At 33.9% G+C, this 14,890-nt stretch overlaps 1 long non-coding RNA gene across 2 annotated transcripts; it reads left to right on the forward strand.

The window, feature by feature from the left end:
• The first annotated feature begins 3,223 nt into the window (after positions 1–3,223).
• On the forward strand, positions 3,224–8,035 carry LOC127746530 (uncharacterized). 2 transcript variants are annotated; one of them, XR_008008214.1, is made up of 4 exons: positions 3,224–3,422; positions 3,519–3,623; positions 3,714–3,854; positions 7,416–8,035. It is a non-coding gene; the product is annotated as an uncharacterized LOC127746530 (long non-coding RNA). The 2 variants fall into 2 exon arrangements; XR_008008213.1 differs by having other exon boundaries at positions 3,224–3,623.
• The last annotated feature ends 6,855 nt before the right edge of the window (positions 8,036–14,890 follow it).

Genomic DNA, 14,890 nt, shown 5'->3' on the forward strand with positions numbered 1-14,890 from the left:
TTCTTTTAAATTTTAAAAAGAATATATATAGTAAGAATTTCTTTTTTTTTGCCATATAAAGTGGTTTCTGTTTCCTCAATAAAACAGTAAGCGGTTTGAAATTCTTTTCCTAAGAACACGGTTTTACAATAAAGGATGTGTGTCATATTCTGTACAATATGTCTTCAGAAAATAGCATACCCTAGTTAGTTTGTTTGTATTTAAGTACTATTTGTCTGTTATAAATAATTTTTCCTTCCATCACATTTTACTTTGTCTCTCTATATATAAATAGTGGTAGTAGAATTTCTTCTTTTTTTTTTTTAAAGTAAATGACTTCAAATAAATAAAATCACTATATTAGTACAAAGCAACTACTACCCGAAAAAAAAAAAAAAGAAACTGTAGTTAGTCGTGAAAAACTTAGAAGGGAAACTAGATTTCCTTGCATTATGATATTGCTTGATAAATATTGGACCAAATAAAAAAAAAGTTATAGTGGCTAGAATCAAAGTGATTTATGTATAATAATTCAGATAGAGAAAAAAGCAAAAGTGTGTACAGTAATATTAGTACCACTTACCTCCATAATAATAATAACAATCATGATTGCTTTCGTTTATTATCAATTGCAATATTATTGAATTAATTAAGATTGTGTGGACCTATATGGTTTCCATTTGAGATTTTTCATTTATTTATTCTTTTTTATAAACCGAATGAATCCGACTAATTCTTTAACCGTACGCGAATTATTCACTCAAGGACAAATAATTGTATGCGGAATATTTTTTATATATAAGTTATACAAAACAAGAGTAGCATGGAGAAATGATGATACATTATTAGACATATGTGCTACATGTGCACCGACAGAAAATTAAACAGTGTGCTCTCAACACGCAACAATGGAAGTTATTAATTGCATTTACTACCACACTACTCATCATCATCATCATCATCATAATTGATAATAACTATGTGTCTGCAACATTTATTGTGTGCCTATGAAGCTGTTCCCATAAATTTTGTTCTCTTTGGTTTTTTCCTTCGGGTAATTTACGTGTATAAATCGTTTGAGTTGAGATATTATTTGATTGAAAATTGCATATATATATATATATATATATATATTTGTATTTTTATTTTGTTTTAAATCTGTGTAATTTGTCGCACTCTAAATCATTTAGAGGTTTTCTGGTAAATTATTTAGGTTATAACTATAGGTTAATAACTAAATTCATTCTTAAAAGATTATTTATTTTTTAAATTAGCTTTTAAATAATTTTTTTAGTTATATTAGTCTTTGAAAAATAAAATATAAGTCAAATTAGTCATTCTATTAATTAGATGATAATGATAATAGGTTAATATCACGTGTCACAAAATAATTGATTGACATGTCAAATCAGTAATACCTAGTACACCATATATTACTTGACATATAAACAACTTATTTATAATTAAAATAATTTTTAAAAATCTAGATGTAAGTCATTTTTATTTTTAAAATTTTAAAAATTAATTCTTATATATATACATATATATTTTTCTCATAATATTAACTAATTAAATAAATTTTAAACAAGACAGACATGTATATAATTTTCAATCAAAGAGAATTGCATCATAAATTATCCGTTTCCTCTTTCTTTGTTCCTTTCAGAAATGCTCGAGTTCAAATAACGCGTTTCTGACAGCAAATGTTTAACAAAGAAAATTGTATTATAATGTTTAATTAACGTGAATATTATTTTAGTAGATAATAGTATGTAAATACTTTTATATAGTTATAAGCAAATTAAAGGTTGCATGTCCTATTTTAATTTGTTTTATTAAAAATAAAAAAATCGGCATTTTCTTGCTTATGCATTGTATTCTTTTAAATAGTCAACCGTGTTCAGAACTAAGTATTGCGGTGGAGGAAAAATTCCTTGATTATTTAAACGAAAGAAAAAAGCTAAAAAGAGTGGAGATTGACTGATCAACAAGGTGGATCAAAATCTGACCCACATTTTGAATTTCGTAACTTTCTTGTTAATGTTTTTCTTTACCTCCTTTTGATTATTAGTATTAAACTATAGTTTGCCTTTCCACTAAAGGATTTGGTTCATTATTTTTTAAAATTTTGTGGAACTGTTTTGGGCGTGGAGGATTGGAATTTGGGACATGATGACGCTGTTGATACGTTCAATTCGTTCAACACAATGTTTCGTTGGTTAATTATTAGTTTTGAACATTTGAGCATTGATTTGGGAGGCTCCAAGTTCCAACAATATTATACCACATGTCTTTTTGCTTCTTTGCCGCTGTTCTTTTCAGAAGATTAAAACGATGTTAAAGACTCACATATAATTGTTTTAAAATTAATAGATAAAAATTGTTAAATAATAATTTAATTAAATTTATTAAATCAGCTCACAGTCACATAATCACGAAGACAACTGTAAGTTTTCACCTAAAAAGAAAAATGAAAAAAAAAAAGAAAAGGTAGAAAAACAAAGTCAATTAAGTTGAACTTGAATATTAGTATGTGTCTGAGACAAGAGCTAACTTTCAGTTGGTGAGTATTGAAAGATTAAAAGACAGATCAATTAGTGTTGGACATTAAAAGTAGCCTTGTGTATATATATCTGAATAGAAATGTGATTAGGCGTACATTTCTCGAAGAATAATTACATAAATAAATCTAATATTTTTGGTTATTAAGAGTACTTACAATGGTTAGTATTTATTTTATAGTATTTATTTTGATACGATGATAAATTAAAACACCATACATGAATTATATTTTCTATGTCAATAATAATTTTTTTTAAAAAATTAATTACTATAATTAATAAAAAAATTGGCCCAATATATTAAGATGGACCAAGTTATAAATTTCTGTGGGTATCTCTTCCGGCCACATTAAATTTGGTTTGGTTAAAATAAGTTTTGTAAGAAAATGAGCTACATCATTTTCATTTTTTTTAATGTGAGAGATTTTATAAAACCTAAAACAACATAAAAGAGTTTTACAATTTGACTTTATAGTACCAAAAGGTCTACCGAATGGACTATTAGAATTTAAAGCCTTGATTACTTCTATATTATTTTCTTCTATTTCTTTTTTCAAAAAGTAAGTTTAGGCTGCAATATTTACTCCCTGGTAGAAACTAAAGACTTTGGTTTCTCTAACTGAAAGTGCAGGAGTCACTTCCAACGTGGTAGCAGCTACAACAACTATTACTATCTCTAATGACCACACCTACTCCTCCTTTGACTCCATTATTGCTAGCTGCATCCACATTGATTTTGTATCTACCTGGTGGTGGAATTCTCCACCCATTCGGACTTTGACTCCCTATAGGTGGCTCTTGGATCGAGGATGGTGAATTCATTGGAAACAGAGCTTCTGCAAAGGAAGTGGCTGCTCTCTCCAAAATTGTTTCCGGTGCCAGGTTCTCATTCTCGAAGAAAAATTTGTTTTTACTAAGCCATAGGCCATGCAAGCAATAAATGAACAGTCCCTTTCTCTCCTTTTCAATTTGATTTAGAGTTGCTGATATCCATTCTAGCAATGGCATTCTAACAGCTTCCGTTCAGAGGTTAAATGGCAACACGAACTAGAAATGAGATGCCCAATCACAATCTCTGAAAAGGTGAGCTTCACTTTCTTCTTTCATTGAGCACCCAAAACAAGTAAGATCACATTTAATTCTTATCCTCTGAATATTTATCTTTGTTGGCAGGGTGTTGTGCCTTAACCTCCATATGAAATTCAGAGATCTTGGAAGAATTTTCATCTTTCACAATTGTTTTCACTTCTCCTTTTCCTGGTTATTCGGACAGGTACCTGGTTGTTGGTTTCGGTTGTGAGCTCTAATTATGTGGTAAGCAGTCTTAACCTCATACTCTCTTTTATTGCTGAATTTTCAATAAAATCTATCATCTTGTCTCTGCATATCAATAGGGAGTGCTAGAATTTGGTTTACTTCAAAAGGTAAAAAAATTTGTAGAATTAGTTGTTGCTTCCATGTATTCTGTTCCTGGTTGATTATGTTATTCACTGTGGCTTCTTACTCAAAACAAGTTCTGGGGCTCTAGACCTTGAACCCATTTTGATTAGGAAACTATGGGTCTTTCCAAATTTTGATATTCCTGCTTGTACCAACTTTTCATAAACCACCCAAATTCAACACCTCTTTTACACTCCAAATGCTCTTCCAAGTGAAGCTTGGATTATAGCCCCTCTCAGCTTCACTAAACCTCTTTCTATTGTAGTACTTGGCCTTTAGTATTCTCGCAATTAGTGACTTTGACTTAGACATTAATCTCCAACCCTGTTTTGCGAGAAGCACTTGATTAAAAGCTTCAAAACATCTAAATCTTAGGTCTCCTTCTTCCTTTGCATTACACCTCTTATTTCAAGCCACCCAATGAATTTTTCTCTCACCCTTTTTACTTTTCTAATGGAAATTGTTGATCATTCTCTCCAGGTGATTGCATAAGAGTTTTAGAATCTGGAAGCCTCCCATTATATACATAGGAATAGACTGAGCAACTGATTTTATGAGAACTTCCTTTCTCACTTTGGATAGGGATCTTTCTTTCCAATTTTTTAGCTTCTTCTAGATTCTTTTTTTGGACAAATTCAAATATCTGCTTTTTGGACCTTTCCACCAATGTTGGGAGTCCCAAGTAATTTGAGTGAGATTCCATTGCTTTTATGTTAATCCAATCTTTGATAAGCATTTGTCTAGTAGGAGGCACATTTCGGCTAAAGAAAACCTCTGACTTGTCCAAATTAATTCTCTGGCCTGATGCTAATTAGTAGCCCTTTAGGATCTCTATCACTGCTTGTATGTTTTGGTATGAAGATCTCAAAAAAATTATGCTATCATCTACAAAAAGAAGATGTGTTAGTTTCGGGGCAAGTCTTGCAATTTTGATGTCTTGGATTGCTTTCCTCTCTTGAGCTCGCTTCAAAAGGCCTGAAAAATCTTTCGCACAAAGGATAAATAGGTAAGGAGACCCTCCCCTCCCAGGCTTAAATTCTTTTGTCGGGCAACCATTAATCAACATAGAGAAAGAAACTGAACTTACACAAGCCCAAGTCAGATCTATCCACTTTCTAGAAAATCCCATGGATTTTAAGACTCCTATGAGAAAGGGCCACTCAATTCTATTATAGACTTTTTTCATATCCAGCTTAATGCCCATATAACCCTTGCTTCCCTCTTTATTTTTCTTCATAAAATGAAAGCTTTCAAAAGCCACAAGATCATTATCAGTAATAAGTCTTTCCGGCACAAAAGCGCTTTGAAACTCTCCCACAATATCTAGTAAAATCAGTTTCAGCCTATTTGCTATAGTCTTTGTAACAATTTTGAACAGGACATTGCAAAGAGAAATAGGCCTATAATTTTGAGTGTGTTGGATTCTTACCTTTCGGGATTAGGCAAATGAATGGTTTGTTCATGTTCGAGGGGTCTTTGCCGTTGTTAAGAACATCCAAGGTCCATTTAGTAACATTCTTTCCCACCGCACTCTACATTCTTTGATAAAAAAAGCGCAGATAAGCTATCCGGCTCCGGAGCTTTGGTTGGGTGTATTTGGCTTAGCACTTCCTTTACTTCCTCTTTTGAAAAATCAGCCTGAATGATCCTCAAATTTTCTTCCGTCATCCTACCACTAACAGCCTTAGTGACTTCAATTTTCTTTGTGCTTCCAGCTGTAAAGAGACTCTCAAAGTAATTAATCACCACTTCGTCGATCTTTTTCTCATTCTCGTGTAAAATTCTAGCATCATCTGAAATTTTTTGAATCATGTTTCTCTTCATTCTCTGTGTTGTTTTTTGGTGAAAAAATTTTGTGTTTCGATCTCCAACTTTTAGCCAAGAAGCTCTTGATCGTTGTGCCCACAAAATTTTCTCTTACTTTAAAATATCATCGATATCCTTCTGGATTCATTTTGCTTTTGACACCATTTCTCTTGATTGCGGAAGTGATTGTATCTCTTCTAATTTTTTCTGCTTCTCCTTAATGGCTTTAGGGATTTGACCAAATTTCTTTTGTCCTCACTCCTTTAGGCTTCCGTTACAGCTGTCCATCTTTTTATCTATTCCTCTATATCCTGGAAACCAAGTTCTTTTCACTATGTCTTCACATGCCTCACTTTCCATCCAAGCTTCTTCAAATCTAAAATAATGTGCTCTCTTTCTTCTCATGTGTGGGTTGCCTAACATATCAATCAAGATAGGACAATGATCAGATTGATATCGCTGTAAGTGCTGAACCACCGCTTTAGAAAAAGTCTCCTTCCAATCAATATTCGTTACAGCTCTATCTAGCCTCTCTTGCACATTGTAGACCCCTCCCTGGTTATTTGACCAAGTGAACGTATGTCCTACAAAATCCAAATCAAATAGTTCATTTGTTTGGAGTACCTCTTTAAAGCCTTTTGTTTGTGCATAAGTAACCGGTAGCCATCCTTGCTTCTCTTTTTGCTCAATGACTTGGTTAAAATCCCTAAAGACTATCCATGCCATATTGCTGGTTTGTCTTAAGGTGTTAAGCAGCTCCCAGGATTTATGTTTGTCGACAGCTTCAGGACAACCATAAAAACCAGTAGCTCTCCATCTATTATTCCCTCTTTCTTCTTTAACTACCACGTCAATATGATTTGGTGACATAGAAGTAATCTCTACATTAATATTGTTCCCCCATAGAACTGCCAAGCCTCCCGATCTACCCCGGCCTTTCCCATTGCAGTCAGTAGCAGCCACATTTTCTAAGCTTCCTCTCCTCCTTAGCCTATTAACTTCCTCAACCTTCTTCCTTGTTTCCATAAGAAAAATAAGGTTGGGATCTTGTTGTCTCAAGAGCTTATTCAAAGCTCTAACTGTCCATGGGTTTCCAAGCCCACGACAGTTCTAACTAATAAGCCTCGTGATTTCAGGCAGGGCTGCCCAGCAGCCTCTACCAATACATGCACTATTTGGTGCTTTTTCTTCTGTGAGCCCTCCTCCTCGATCTCCATAGCTGTTGGTTCTTCATGTTTTCTTTTGCATTCTCTTTGTTATATCTGCCCTTTATCACCTATGCTGCTGCTTTCTACTTCCCTTTCCCTCCTCTTCCATTTTTTTTGTTGTCCCTCTTTCTAGCCCTGCTTCGATACTTCTTTATCTTCTACGCCTTTATTTTCCTCTTCTTCATTGTTAACAAACTCCTTGTTTTTTCCTTGTACTGTTGCTGCTGCATTCTCTTCTATTTCCTCTTCCACATTGATTTGGTCCTTTCTCTGATGAGCGAATATTTTATACGCTTTTTGGTATTACTTTCATATAGTTTTTTATGTTTTATTTAAGTTTTTTTATATTTTTATAGGTTTTAGTGCAAAATTTATATTTTTGAATTCTACTTTGAGTTTGTGTATTTTTTGATGATTTCAGGTATTTTCTGGCTGAAATTGAGGAGCTTGAACAAAAGCCTGATTCAGAGACAGAGAAAGCACTGTAGATGCTATTAGGATCTGACCTCCATGCACTCGAAAGAGATTTTCTAGAGGTACATAAGTTCAAATGGCGAGCTCTCAACGAATATGGAAAGCCAACATCTAGGGTTTTCCAGAAATATATAATAGTCGATATTTTACTTTGGAAATGAAGGCCCAAAACTGGCATTCTACATCAATAATCTGCCCAATTCTTGGCGTTCAACGCCCACAAGGGGGTGGCTGGCATCCAACGCCCAAAAGGGGGTCCTTAGCCAGCGTTTAATGCCCCTAAGGAACCCTAGCTCATGGGAGACACTCAAGCTCAGTCCGAACAGTTACCAGGTGGGCCCCAGAAGTGGATTTTCGCACTGTCAACTTAGTTTATCTTATTTCTGTAATCCTTAGTCATTATATTAGTATATATAGACAAGAGTTTACCATTATTAGAGGACTCTTGCCCACTTTCACGTTTACCATTGTATTTTTCTATCAGCATGAGTCACTAAACCTCCTAGGTTAAGGTTAGGAGCTCTGCTGATTTTCATAGATTAATAAAAGTACTACTGTTCTATTCAATTCGTGTACTCTATTCTAAGATGTATCTTCATTCTTCAACCTTATGAATGAGATGATCCATGACACTCATCCTCATTCTACTTGGGTTCAGTGTGAGTCTATAACAGGAGATCACTGAGCAACAAGCTTGATTATACATCTCTTAGACGGCTAATCCACGACTTTATTGGGGACTTCTCGAGACAACAATTCAGCGAGGTATGGGGAGATTAGAGTCTTTGTGGTAGATGCTTGAACCAAAGGCGCAACATTCTTTGATCCGAAAGATTCGACCTTGTCTGTGGCGTTTTGAGTAGGATCATCAAGGGGATGAACTGTAGGAGCTTCACCCTCATTCAGATTGGGCGCACACTAAACCTGGCGTTTAGCCTGAAGGAGGAAGATTGGTGGGCATTAAACCGGCGTTGATCACTTACAGCCTGCCATGGAAAGAATCACTCACAGTTGGAGAAAGACAGTAGAAAAGGTTGATCCAAAAGAATGAAGCATCTCCGAAGCCTCAACCATTCTCTTATCACTGGTTTCACTCAAATTAAGTAATTTCATCCATATTCCTATTTTATGCATTTATCTCAACAAACTATCTTTTCTAATCGCCTGACTAAGATCTACAAGGTTTCCATAGCTTGATTCAAAACAACAATTTCCGTGGGATCGACCCTGACTCACCTGAGGTATTACTTGGACGACCCAGTGCACTTGCTGGTTCAGTTGTGCGAGTTCTTATTTCACGCACCATTCTCCCATTCTCCTCTTCTGCTCTTTGTTCGATCATTGTGAGATTTGCTAGTTTTTCCATCAGCTTTTTGTGGGTTTCTTTTGCTCATTCTCTTTTGAGTAATTTGATTCACCTTATGATTTTTTACTGATTCACTTTATTGAATTGCTTGGTAATGACTTTTATTGATGCTAAATGGTGAGAATGGATCCTTTAATAGGCACTTAAGATCTCCATTATTTATGCAGTTAGCCAATAGAATTCATTCGAGAGCCGCAACTATGTTTCCTTCCAATGCAGGTAAGCAATTGGATTTGTCTGCCACAGGAGAAAAATGCATTCTGTTGAAAGTAGTTTCTAGAGAAAGTTTGAGCATTCAGTCTTACTCATGTATTGGTATCTAATTTTGCATCATGTGCTGATATGAAATATATTATTTTGGTTGCAAGTGATAATGGCTCCGTCATAACTCCACAATAACTCAGCCATCCGGCTCATAGTTTAATCCAGAACCAGCCATTTTATTAGTAATTATAGCCCTTCGGCTCATGCCATACACAACACTTCCACCGCCATCCTCTGCATCTCATATAATCAATCATATTTGATCATCATTTATCATAAATTTTTCCCTTGCTTCATTCGCAAGTTACCACATCCCCTAGCTCCGTTCTCATTGCTAGGCATATCATAATTATTTAAGACATAAGGGGTGAGATCGAAGGCTTAGAAGTATGAAATTTGGCTTTTAAAACTCAAAAATCAACTTTGGGATGAAAACAGGGCCACGCGTGCGCGTCCTTTACGTGCACGCGTGGATGGTCACAAAGTTCATCGACACGTATGCGTCGCCCACGCACACGCATGGATAGAAAAATAGCCAATCGACATGTACGCATCAGCCACGCGTACGTGTGGGTGCGTTTGTGCCCCACGCATAAAACTGGAACAATTCTGGCATAACTCTCGAGAAATCAGCTGGGCATTAGATGCAGCACATCGAGACGCACGCGTGGATGGCGCGTTTCTGAAAAACGACGTGTACGCATCAAGCACGCCTATGCGTGGGGGTCATTCTGCTAAAAATTTTTCTAAATAAAAAGCTGCAGAATTCACAGATTCAACCCCCACTCTTCCGACGAACATAACATTCTCATTTTAAATTATTTTTCGCCCGTTCTTTGAACGACATGGACATCCCAAATCCAATTTCATTTTTAAACAAGTTTGGCACAAAACGGGGATTCGGAGTCCAAGTTATGTCCCGTCAAAGTATGCCCAAAAACCATATTTTTATACAAAACTACAAAGTGCCATTTTCAAAACAAAACAATTTCATCCCTTTTCAAAATCAACCAAAACATGCCAATTTTCAACCCTTTTAAAATCAATCAAAATATACCAAAATTCAATATCAAGCCTCCTCAACTCACACATTAATATTTTACCACAATTCACAGAACCACCACCCAACCATTTCAACACTTCTCAATCAAATGGCTAAAAGACAAACACATTTACATGTCATACATCTTTCCTCATCCCAATTTCCAATAATACCATGTCCAATCAACCATCATTATACATAATCAATATCATATTCACCATCAACATGGTTTCACCCATAATTCAACCTCAATCATTCATCAAGCATATATCACAACATGCATTTTCTCATATATCACACCATCAAGGCATCAATTTTCATAATCATATATATGACCACATTATATATCTCAACCATTCAATAACATCAAAAATTCAATACCTATCTTAGGGCCTCTAGCCTAAGTTTTTACACCACATTACATTTTAGATACAGAAAACCGAGACCATACCTTAGCCGATTTCCCACACTCAATCGGAGCACTTCCAAACCACTTGTCCACAAGCTCTCAAGGTCTCAATACTTCCAAGAGTAGATTTTCCACACCAAAACCCTTATTCAAGCTTTCCAAATCCCAATCAAGCTCCAATATTCACATATACACTTCCTAAGCCACAATTATCATACCCAAACACAACATCTCAATACCCAAGTATCATAAAATAACAAATTACACTAGTGTTGAGAATCTTACTACACCCAAGGTTCAAGGAGACAAAATTAACCTTCTCCTTCAAGAGAGTTGGATCCTATAACATCAAAGAGCCCAAAATCTCAACACATTTCACCATGAAATTCGAATTTAGGGGATGAGAAACTGAACCAAAATCGTGGCTTACCTCAAGAATAGAGTAGTGGGTTTTGTAGAGCTCTTCACGGTGAACGTATGGCCACAAACGGTGCAGCAATCGGAGCTCTAGATCAAAAGTTATGGTGGTTTGAAGATCAAACAAGGGTTAGAACTTGAGAGAGTGTTCTTCCCCTCTTGGCCTCCATTTTCAGCGTGCAAGAGTGTTATGTGAGGAGAGTGGGTGCTGAAATGAGTGTATTAGGTTTAGTTAGGTTGGGCCAAGGGCCTAATATGGGTCCAGTTGGGCCGGTTTGGCCCGTTCGGTCCAATCTTGGTCTGATTTCTACAAAATTGGTATTGAAATTCTCGTCTCAATCTCCTCTATCATATTTAGCCATAAAACTCACATTTTTAGCTTTCTAGAATAAATTCTCATTTATGGGTTAATTATCCATTAATTAACCGGATTTTACAATATCCATCCAACTATGGTTGCATGAAGCTTTTCTCATATCCCTAAACTGACTTTCATGTAGGAAGGTCAGAGACCGTTGATAATGAAAAGCCAACAATCGGGACCGACAAACACGTTATCCAACAAAAATCTCTCAATCCATTACCTTAATTATTTTTAGCAACATCTAACAGAGTCACATAAACACATATCACAGCAAATGAACCTCCACTCCACCCACTGTTGCAGTAGAAGTTGTTTTCGTGTGGATCTCACTCACCAACACGCGTCGCACTCCCCTACAGCCATCTAATTTCATTACATGCAGAAAAAAATTTCCTTTCAGCACTGGAGTATTGGCCTTAGGAGAAACCCTACTATAGTATCATATAAGAATAGAAAATGTCCAAATAATCTAGGCCGATACTACGGGGCTGAAAGGAAATTTTTTTCATCACATACTAAAATTTTATGGCCGTACGGGAGTGCGACACGTGTTCATGAGTGATATCCACGTGTAGACAACTTCTGCTGCAATAGCTGGTGGAGTGTAGGTTGATTTGCTGCAATATGTATTTATTTTGCTGTGTCACTTCAGGCTAATAATAATTAAGGTTATGTATAGAGAAATTCTTGTTGGATAAAGTGTTTGTCGGTCCCGATTGTTTGTTTTTCATTATGAACGGTCTCCGACCTTCCTACATGAAAATCAGTTTGGGGATATGAGAAAAGCTCCATACAACCATAATTGGATAGATACGACATTGGATTTAACACAGTTTGATTTTAGATTTAGGATGCAAAAGGTAGTTTTACAAAAATTTATTTTTCCATATTGTAATGAACGAGAGAAATAAAAATCGCTAGGAAAAAAGTACTTTAATACAACTTACACACAAACATAATATTCTTTGGAGACTTGTGAAATGGAAACATGTAGTGCTTAAATGATCAAGCTGTATGAAAAAATTATTAACCCTTTTAGGCCTGATTTGTAAATATGCCTTTTAACTACAAGTCCCCATAACAGAGCAGATAACTGTCATTTTTTGGATTCTTTCCACCAGTTTTTAGGTTTGAAAGTGAGTCAAGTTAGCTCATGAGCTAGTTCGATCTCGACTCGTTAATAACTCCATAAGCTAAACTCATGGGCTTGTCAGCCAAGCTTGCTCCATAAGATAAATAATATATAAAATTAATCTTTTTCAAAATCTTTAAAATATATAACTTATATTTTATTGATATAGAATTATCGGTTATGTTCCTATTATATATTTGAGTCAGCTCGTGAGCTTAGGCCAGCTCGTGAACTTTTGGTGAGTCGAGCTTCAGCTTAAGAAATGGGCTTCATTGTTAATGAGTTGAACTGTGAGTCAAGCTCAATTTTTGTGAGTCGAACTTGAGCTTGGTCTAGCTCGACTCACAAAAGCTTACTTCAAGCCCTACTAGTGTTAAATAATAAAAAGAACAACTTAAAAGGAGTTCAAAATTTTCTTTCTACAACTAGGTGAGACTTAACACCAACCATTATTCACACAGTATTATTTCTTCTTAAAACAAAGTAATAATTAATTAATTATTACTTAACTGAAAATTAAATAATATTCTATTTAAATTAATAAACAAAATTTTTAAAGCAAATATAAAATTTAAAATTTGATAACTTGAATTATATCTATTTAAATAAATTCATAAAAACCTTATTTTTAAAACATTTTTAATTTAAGTATAGTTTTTCGATTTAACATAGACTTTCAAAAGTTATATTTAAACCCAAAATACTACTATTTAAAATTTTCACTTTGTTTAATTTAAAAATAAAAAATATTAAACTTAAAAAATTAAATATCTAAATAAATATTTTTTTAAAAGTAATATGGATTTTAGAATAACATAGAACAATAAGAAGCACCTTTTTCTTTTATACGCTAAATCTTTAATTTCAGACCTGTCTTCTCTTTTTTTTTTAAATATTATAATTATTATTATTGTTATTATTTATTTACTTGGATTTTATATTTTTATTGTTTATTATTACCATAATAGTATTTTCATAATCCAATTTTATGTTTATGTCCAAAAAAATATTTCATAGTTCAAAACATTAAACAAAAAATGAATTTCAGTGTGACATATTATGTTTACTTTTTTTTTGTTCAATAACACAACAAAAAACAATAACACTTAAATGTGAGATCTAATACTTGTTAGAACCTCAAAAATAGGCCTAATAATATAATTAGCATCATTTACACAACATTACTATCATCTAATCAAATTATCGGCATACATTATCAACTGACCACGATTAATTTTGGCGCACAAACTATGGACACTTTAGAGGCAACAAAATCATACATCTTCTACTTTAAAATGTCACATTTTCAGCACTAACAGAAAAATTTTTTTTTTCAACACCGTAGCAATGACCATTTTTATATACTTTGAATTCACGTTAAAATGTTATTTCCCCATTTCTTGAATTTTGTAGATCAGTTGATGTCCATGGTGACTATACGGTGGCAATGGCCAAATTAAAGTGTACGGCTTTGACTGGACATGTACCAAACTTTTTTTTATTGTATTTTTTATTTTTATAAATTAAAAATTAATTTATTACAAATTTAAATTTTATTTAAAAATTTATTATTAATTAATAACCCAAATTAGTTTACACCAAAGTTTTAAGCCGTTAACATTTTTTGTTTCAATTTTCCAAGCAATCTAACCCATTTTCTATCCAGACCAAAAACTGTGCCTCAACATTTATGGGCCAAGAAAGTGCCTCAACAACCCAATTGGCCTATTATAAAAACAGATAAACCCACCTCATTAAATTTAAAATAATGTGAATTAATTTGAGTTGGTTGAGTATTCAGTTCATTTGTTCAATTAAATAAGTTTGAATTTTATCGTGTATACAATAATTTAGAGAAGTGCTAGGGCCAGCAACTTTTATAATTTATAATCATCAAGTAGCTATCAATAATTTAATGGTGTGAGATTCCATCCAATAGTGTGAAATTACTCATTTTTCTTTTACTGATTATATGCTAGCCAAAATTTAATAAATTTGTTGACTCTTTAAGCTTTTCTAATAATTTATTGGTCAACTAAAAAATGAAAACAATATCCCTACTCAAAGGCAGGTTGCAATATTCGTTTTACATGCTCTTATGACTTCTGCGTGCTCTTTGGGATGTTAGTAAAAGGGTCTTTCCAACGTCACTAGAAGGATCGATAAGCGTGTTTATTACTTGTCATTTATAAAAATGTATATATAATTTACAATGTGGGGAAGATGGAACTAAAGTATCCACTAATAGCAAATGTAGTTTTCATTTGTTTAAGTCAATCTCACAAGGGTGACATATAATGTGGATATAAAATCGAATGATGATTACATTCAGTTGCAAAATACTTGTGCAATACTCAAACACAAAAGAAGAAAAGAAAGTTATTTGAAAAATTGTTGACTTCAGCTAGCTGAAATATAAAGAAAATAA

Source organism: Arachis duranensis, chromosome 4, assembly GCF_000817695.3.
Source record: "Arachis duranensis cultivar V14167 chromosome 4, aradu.V14167.gnm2.J7QH, whole genome shotgun sequence".
In the NCBI taxonomy this organism is placed as follows: Eukaryota; Viridiplantae; Streptophyta; class Magnoliopsida; order Fabales; family Fabaceae; genus Arachis; species Arachis duranensis.